Source organism: Megalobrama amblycephala, linkage group LG2 (assembly GCF_018812025.1).
Source record: "Megalobrama amblycephala isolate DHTTF-2021 linkage group LG2, ASM1881202v1, whole genome shotgun sequence".
NCBI classification, from domain to species: Eukaryota; Metazoa; Chordata; class Actinopteri; order Cypriniformes; family Xenocyprididae; genus Megalobrama; species Megalobrama amblycephala.
The window spans coordinates 40671050-40680054 of NC_063045.1; the positions used below are offsets into that span (position 1 = coordinate 40671050).

At 37.5% G+C, this 9005-nt stretch overlaps 1 long non-coding RNA gene across 1 annotated transcript; it reads left to right on the forward strand.

Moving 5' to 3' along the window:
• Positions 1-5349: 5349 nt before the first annotated feature.
• Positions 5350-8054, forward strand: LOC125262880. The gene is made up of 4 exons (XR_007183654.1): positions 5350-5906; positions 6362-6480; positions 6575-6654; positions 7573-8054. It is a non-coding gene; the product is annotated as an uncharacterized LOC125262880 (long non-coding RNA).
• The last annotated feature ends 951 nt before the right edge of the window (positions 8055-9005 follow it).

Below are 9005 nucleotides of genomic sequence, written 5' to 3' on the forward strand. Positions count from 1 at the left end.
ATTCTGTTGTGCTGTTGCGATATCTGACCAGTCAACAGGTAAATTGGCCGAGACTCCAGAATCTCTGGTGGCTTTAACCATAGCAAGCATGTGTGTTGAGGTAGTGTCTAAACTTCGGGATAATGTATCTGGGACAATGTTACACTGTCCTTTTCTATACTTCACCTGAAACTCATAGCCTTGAAGTCGAATTGTCCAACAAGTTAATCTGGATGAAGGTTTGGGATGTTGGAAGACCCAAGTTAAAGCGACATGATCAGTGATTACCTCAAATGGTGTTCCTTACAAATATGCTCTCCATTTTTCTATAGCCCACACCACTCCAAGACATTCCTTTTCAGATACGGAGTATGACTGCTCTGTTCCTCGAAGCAGTCTAGAAGCATATGCGATCGCATGTTCTTGTCCATCAATCTCTTGTGTCAACACAGCTCCGAGACCAACTTCGCTTGCATCAGTTTGTACCCTGAAAGGCTTACTGAAATCAGGAGGGATGAGTACCGGGGCTCTGGACAAGTCTTGTTTGATTCTTTCAAATGACTGCTGACATTCTTCGGTCTATGTCCACGTGGCTTGCTTCATCTTCAGTGAATGGAGTGGTGCGGCTTTTTCAGATAGATTTGGAATAAAACGGCGGTAACCATCCAGCCAATCCTAAAAATCTTTGCAACTCTTTGAGAGACTGAGGTACTGGGAAATCACATATAGCTGCAACCTTAGAAGGGTCTGTTTTTACTCCTTCAGCGGATACCACATGGCCTAGAAAGGAGAGAGATTGTTGCACAAGGTTGCATTTCTTGAGATTCAATGTAAGTCTGGCTTGGAGGCAGCTGAAGACTTGATTCAGGTGTTGTAAGTGTTCTTGTTCATTTTTTGAATACACTACTATATCGTCTATGTAAACAAAGCAACACTTCCCTCTAATGTCTTTGAGAACACACTCCATCAACCTTTGAAATGATGCTGCAGAGTTTTTAAGTCCAAACGGAAGACGCAAGAATTAAAATTGTCCTGCTGCTGTTACAAATGCAGTTTTTGTAATACTGTCAGGTTCCATTTCCAATTGCCAGTATCCGCTCTTCAAATCTAGAGTACTGAATATTGATGCTCCATGTAAGGACTCCAGTATGTCCAGTATGTCCATCTGGGGCATGGGATAACCATCCAAGTGGGTTTTTGCATTCAGTCCCCGATAATCCACACACAGTCTTAAATCACCTCCTTTTTTTGGTACAATGACTACAGGTGAAGCCCATGGAGAGACTGAGGGATGAATAATATTCTTACTTAACAGCTCTTGAATTTCATTGTCAACGAACTGTTGTCTGGGTACTGACACTCGGTATGCTCTCTTCCTAACAGGTATTTCATCTGTTGTGATGATTCGGTGTCTTACTATTTTGGAGTGACCAATTTCGTGAGTACAGATGGTTGGCCAATTTCTCATCAGACGTTCTAGTTGATTTTTGAATTGATCAGTGGAGTCTGCTTTCAGGACCAGTTGGTTGATGGATTGTAAGGTTTCTACAGTCATTTGAGGTGTAGTAGTGCAAGATAGAAGTGAAGTGAGGGTTTGGAGGATTCATGAGACCACAGTGGAAACCTCTGCACAATACCATCATGCATGGGAGAAAAACAATATTGTAAGTTCTTGAAATCTTATATTATTCCTGAAGTCATCAAGAAATCCATTCCCAGGATAACTGGAACAGTCAGATCAGAGTCTCTCTTTACATAAAGGGTTAACTTGAACATCTTGCCTTGTAGTACACACTCCCAGTCAGATTTTCCTAAAGCTGTTTGGCTTTGGCCATTTGCTAGTAGAAAATTTTGTCCATTACTTGACTTCCATGCCTCATGATTTTTCAGTTGCCTCCAGCAGGATTCCTGAATCAAAGAAAGTGTACTTCCTGTATCAATGACAGCTTGTAAGTACCCATTTCTCAGCAGGATAGGTAAGGTAATCATGTTCGGATCTTGTATTGAAGTACTTTGGACTGATTGCATTACTCTTGTGTTAGCATGGGGAGGTTTAGGAACTGTTTCTATGTTAAGTTGTGACTTCTTTCTTTGAGCCTCAGAGTTAACATTATTCCAATATCTTTTTGATTCCTCCAAATCTTTCTCAATTTGTGTTCCAATTCTTACTAATTCACCCACATCTCATACTGTTCCTCTAAGTAGGCTGGCTAAACGTGGGTTACAATTTCTAAGAATGGACTGCAAGATCTCTTTTTCGGACATATCATTTTTCCATTTTAAACAGAGGGCTCTATAGTGAAAATTAAAATCTCGTATGCTCTCTTGTGCACCTTGTTTTCTCTCTAGGTGCCTTCTAGCCATTTCATCTTCATAGTCAAAAATGAACACAGGAAGACTTGCTTAAATTGTTCCCAGGTCTGTACATTTCTCTTCTCAGCCACCCACCAATCTTTTGCAGTGTTCTTTAAAACAGAGGTAAGAGAAGCTAGTATTTCATAGTCATATAGAGGTCGGATGGCTAGATATTCTTCACATCTCTCAATAAATGCAACTGGATCATCCTCTTCACTGCTATCAAAGTTTGTAAACTCTATTTTTACAGGTGGAACTGCAGAAGGATTTCCAGAACCAGACAACGGAGTGTAACTGTGTTGAACTTGATAGGTTTGGTTAGTGATTTGGGAAACTGAGGGAGGCTGGATAGAGCTTTGGGTTGGATGAATGGGAGTTGACTTCAGAGGGATGAGAGATTTGAACTTATTGTCAAGCTGGATGTCTCTTCGTTTTAAACAGTCTACCATTGAGCGACCCAAGTTGTGCCATCCTCGATATGTTCACTTAATATCTTGACGGCCAGCTAAACTTTTCTCAACACCAAAACTCTGAAGATTAATTCTTAGTTCCACAGGTTTATTGGAGATGCAGAGGAAAGTGAAACTGCAACACATAAAAAACAATGACAAATCAGAGTCACGCCAACTTCATCAAACCTTAACTCAACATGAATAAAGGCTAATTTGCACTATTACTGCTGCATTTCGTTTGTACTGATTTCAAGAGAGAAGAAGAAATACATTTGAATAACATTCAGGTCAATGAGACAATGCGCAACTCATAGCAAACGACACACGTGAGCTAACATTTGCATAGCTGTAGTAAATTCAAACCGTCCTCAGATTATACTTTACAAACAAAGTATTGACGAAAAATAACTATGAATTCCTTCATGCAATGTCACAAAGACAAATATACATACCATCGATGCTATGCCAGACACATGGAGAAGACAGATAAGGAGAACGCGATGCACATAAGCGTCTAAAAACAATGCGCTTGGAATGCGTGAATGATTACTTCCCGACTACGGGTAACGTAATAGGACAATTAGAACAGCGCGATCTTAAAATGACCATGACCTAAATAAGAACGCATAGGAATCTGACTAAACATTTAAAGCATGTTATTTTCTGAAAACATCAAACTCAATGCTTATCTAAATGTTACCATTAAGAACAGAACACAAGTCTTGGATACTAAGTTCAAGTTTTTGCTGAATTCTAGAACATTCCCCCTCCATTCGATAGGTTAGTCTGTCTTCCATCTTCTTGCATCTACTCTCCACTTCTACCTGGGAAAAACCTTCACCCACCTTTTTATTACACTCTTCCAGTCCTTTTTCCATATATACTAGTCTCTTCTCTAGCTGTTCCAAACTGTCCATCATCGGCGATAAAGAGTTGAACTCTGGTCTTTCTTCCATGTCAAGTGGTGGAGGTGCTGGAAAAGAAAGGTCATCAACAGACTCAACAACTCTTTCCTCCTCATCTTCAGAGTCGATATAAAGTTCACTGAACGTGCTGATGAACTCTCTAATAGATTCCCTCCTGATGACAAATGGTTCAGTGGAAAAGTCAAGCTTGGAATCCAGTTCGCACTCACCCTCTGCCATTTCTATAATATCAAACAAACAACAAACATTAAATGCAATAGGGTCCCATCTGGGGTGCCATTTATATAACCGTTCCTGATTTAACTAAACCAAAAACTAGTCATACAACTTATCTATAAAAAGGAAACCTACTGCAATAACATAATCTGTTTATCAAAGCATAACACAACTCAGAGACTCATATGGAATGCAAAATATCATATTTATGTTAAGAAAAAAAAAAACATACAAGTAAGCATAGCAATGGTTATTTCAAAATTCAAGATAGATCATGTATAGTCATGACTGATGATAGTATGAAATGAGGTGAATAAAGTCTTCTGAAAAATCTGAGTTCCGTTCAAGTTCTCACAATGTCCATTAAGTCCTCCATACAGTTGCCTGCTGTACTCAAACATCAAAGTTTGTGATAGATCTGTATAAAAGTGATACGGAACAGTTGAAGAGTAGAGTTAGGTTGAAGAGCTTTTGGAATATAAAGTAAAGTAAAAATCTTTCCCACAAACTTCCCTTCAAAGACCATCCTCCAGACCACACACAAAAAGTCAACCCTTCTACAAAATGATATAATAAACAAATAATCCAAATAACAAATTCTCACACTTCCAAAGCCAAATGAAAAGACAAATTACACACATTTTATACACAATATAACTTAGAGTTGAGCATTTAAAACAAATTTCCCAACCAGTACTCAAGGTGCACATGGCAATGCCATGCTTTAGCCTTCGCATGCTACCTCTCCTTCTACCATATTACCTGACTTATAGCACAACCCTCTAGTGCCCTCTAGTGCCCCCAGTGGTGAGGAAGAGCAACAACCCTATAACAGGCTTGTGACTGTTATAATTGTCTCGTTTAGTTACAAGTAGATTGGCCTCTCTGGCGAGATTCCTATTCGTCGGTCTGTCAGACGTACGTCCACCGTGGAAGCAGCGTACGTCCACCAATTTTCCCTCTTTATACTACAGCTGTTCCAGGCAGGTCCAAGTAGTTCCAGGCACACAGCAAAATTTCCAGTGTTGTTTAGAGTTGTTTTTATGGTGTTAATTTTCCAGTGTTGAAAAGTGTTGATTCTGGTGTTGATTTGAAGGACATCAACACTTACAGTGTAAACCATTGTTCAGAGTCAGTGTTATTTCAGCGAGTTGACTAATTGACACTGGAGATGAGTTGATCCTATTTCCGGTCGTTGCACATTATTTCCGTTTGGATTAATGGCGGACGAGCACGAGGAGCGGATAGTGCTCAAACAGGTATAATATATTCTTTTACCACTTAATTCTGTCCATTTTCACATTTCCTTTACATTTCTTAACATTTCTAAGTTCCAACACATTGTTTGAGTGCTAACATTATTTCTGATTTGATTGCACGAGCCACAAGGCCAGTTTGCAAACTAAGGTAAGTCTATTTAATGCTGATTAATTTGCACATTTGACGCCGATATTTTAGACTTTGGACTGAAAAATAGACGATATTTTCTGTGATTCATGTTAAATGCGCTAAAACAAATTAACGTAAATAACGCAGCATCTATTTCCCACTTCCCGAGGCTCTAATATTTGTGCTGGCAAATTTAGGCAATAATGCACTTTGTCTCATATTTTGTCTCATACAGCCGTGCGTTATTTTCCACAGTCTCGGCCCGTGTAAGTGCAGCATTGTTAGGCGCGAATCTGCACCCCGCGCTCGAATTCTAGTGAAACCGCGTCACGGTTATATTTCTGGCCACGCATGGAAAGACCCGTTCCAGAACCAGAGATGTGCGCGCTTCATTTGCAATCGTTCGTTACTTTAGTATTTTGCAATCTCACTTTAACATAACTTGTGAGATGACAAATTGAGCTTCTGATTGCATCTGTTCGCTGGACTTTATTTAAAATGAACTATTTGCATTTTTCTTGATCAACAGCTGTCGTCATGCCGGTGAAAGTTCATTATCATGGTGCATTTCAAGATTTTCTAAATGAAGGTAAGTGCTGTGGCTTTGACAATAACTAACTAAAGCCAGTCATATAGCAGTCGTGCTTAAAGTCCACAGGGCTTGTTTCCAGCTTTGCTATTTGAGTTTGCAAAAAAAAAAAAAAACATTTTCTGTATTTATGATATTGTTTAAAAAAAAAAAAAAAAAAGACAGACACTGAGGACACAAATTTAAGTAATCAATTTAAATTTAAGATGTCTGGTGGTAATCCTGATGGTATTTGGTATTTGAAACTAATATGTATTGTGGGAAGAAGAAAAAAAAAACGCTACACAAATAAATGTGAATTGAATGGTAAATATTAATACTTTTAGTTTTAAGTTTTAACACTTCAGGCATTCTTTTAAGGTCTCCATAATATGGTGTAAATGTTTTATCTTTAGCCCTGTATGAATTAATACTTTTATAGACATGAAACATTAAATTTTGTTTTTCTCTCTTAGTCACACACAAGATCCTCAACCTCCAGCACATGTACTCATTCTTTGTCTGACCATAAAAAGAGAGCAGCGCAAAACCAGCAAACAAAGGCCAGTGACAGATTAGATGTGATGGCAAACAGGTATGCATGTTGTTTTTCACAATTAATTTCTGTAATGATTACCTTCCATTTTACTAGTCTCAAGTTGTAACCCGTAATGTTGTCATTTAATCAGATTGTCCATGACTCCCTGAAAAAATAATCCAGTGACGAGAAAGAAGACTATGATAAGACAGACTTGTGCACTTCCATAAGGTAAAACTTGCAATACTGTTGCAATGTCGTTATGAACTCTGAAATTATGGTTATGGTTGTAAATACCATAATGCAGTGGTTTTCAGTCATCCTGCATGGGGACCCACAATTCAATTCATGGAACTCCCTGCAAATGAGCTGATGATCTGAGTCAGGTGTTCAATAAGGACATAAAAATGTGTGGAGTGCAGCATTTATTTTTATTAAGGGGTTAATTTACTGAAATCTAATTTGTACTCGCCCTCATGACATTCCTAACCCTAAGACTTTGGATCATCTTCAAAATACAAATATAGTTATTTTAATGAAATCTGATATTTGTCGATTCATTGACAGTATACCAATACCACTGTGATGCTTCAAAAAGTTCATAAAGAGATCATAAAACTAATCCAAATGAATTAAGTTGTTCCGTATTTTCTGAAGACTTGCATTATGTGAACATTTAACTTTTGTCTTTTTATTTACATATAAACATTTATAAACACAAACAGATCCGATATGGTAAACGGGAATTCATGCATGAGTTTATTCTCAGTGTTATGCAGCATCGTTTCACAATAACTATTTGTGCTGATTAATGTGAATAAAAGCCTAAAATCAATCTCTTCATAAGGTGGCCGTGTCTCTTCAGAAAATTTGGACTAAAGTGCTAAACTCTGTATGGATTAGTTTTACAATCCCTTTATGAACTTTTTAAAGCATCAAATGGACAAATCTTCCAGTATTTCCACTTGTATTTAAAAGATGAACAGAAGTCTTACGGGAGTGGAACATTATTTTGGGTGAACTATCCCTTTAAAGCACAATTCTCATCAAACATTACTAGTACTGAGTTTTTATGCATTTATTTTTGCAAATATTTTATCTTTTTTTTCCCGTCTCGTTTAATGTAATTTTTGTTTTTGCTGTTTACAGTCCTGCACCAGTATTGAAGGCCATCTCAGTTGGAGGGAGGGCCACCAGCCATTCCTACTGGTATTGAGAAGGATCAAGGACAGGATCGACAAATTCTTTGTGGTTGAAGAAGCACCTCATCTCTTAAGGAACCAGCTCCTTGAGTGCTATCGAACTTTTTCTACTGTTTCTACCTGCTATGTAGATCCTTTTATCTTTATCTTCCTGCTACACTCTACAACACTGATGTTGGTCTTACCAGTGAGTCTCCCAAAGTAAAGGAATTGCATGGGAAGCATTGACAAACTTTTGATGACAATTTTTCGGAGCATCATGTATTTAAAGTACAGATACTGGAAGTAAAGAGTATGTTTAACTGCTAACATTTTGAAGTTCTATGGGTCTTTTGACCTGCAGAGTTCATATGGGTGAATTTGATGATGAATTTGTTTCAACTGTTATGTCTAAGACGTGTCATTCTTGAAAATAAAGGTTCAAACTGATACAACGTGTTGGCTGTTATTTAATGCAAACAGTGTTAAAGTTAATGAGATAATTGATTGATGATTGTGTTTTTAGTTCAACTGAATACAGCCATTAAACATTATTACACTTATTATTACATTTATTTTATTTCTGTCATACATCAACAAAAGTTCTTACTGAGAATTAAAAGATGTTTAGATGTTAATGTTTTAAGAAAGTTTAGTTTGAAGTCACCATATGGTGAAAAGCATTTCCTTTAGCTGGGCTCTTGACTCTATTTATTAACATTAATTTATCTCTGGCTGCTCCAACTTTGTGTTTGTAAAGCACATTTGTTATGAAAGAAACTATGGTCTGGGCTGTGTTTCCCAAAAGTCTTGGCCAAAATTGATCAATTTAGGTTTCCAATGCTTTGGGAAGCACAGTCAGAATGGTTGTGTTTTCTATTGTGAAATCCAGTATTACTGGTGTTATAGATTTATATTTCTTTACAGTAAATCTGTTGAAATCCAGCAGAGCTTTTATGATCTGAAGGGTTTTTTTGAAACACACACAGACATAACACTAGCAGTGTAATGTTGCAGTGCATGATGGGAGCCACCAATCAAAACTCATCCATGGCTCCCATCATGCATTGCTGCATGAATAAATTATGCAGCTGAATTGTCCTGTAATTTTCGTAGATTGTTCATGTTTGCTTTATTTCTCTGTTGTTTTGTTGTGACAGTAGCTTGTTTTATGATGTTCAGAGTTGATCTGTTTGTCAGTATTTTGTATTTATTTATCGTCACCGTTCTTGAGAATCATATGCTGATTCTTGATGTCTGTGTGTTTAAACTGAAGCTTCAGTTCATAATGTATTATTCTTAAAGAAAAAAAAAAAAAAAAAAGGTCTTCCTGATGTTGGATCTCAAGCTGTAAAATCACAGGACTACAATCATTAACACTAAAGCTACACATCAAGCACT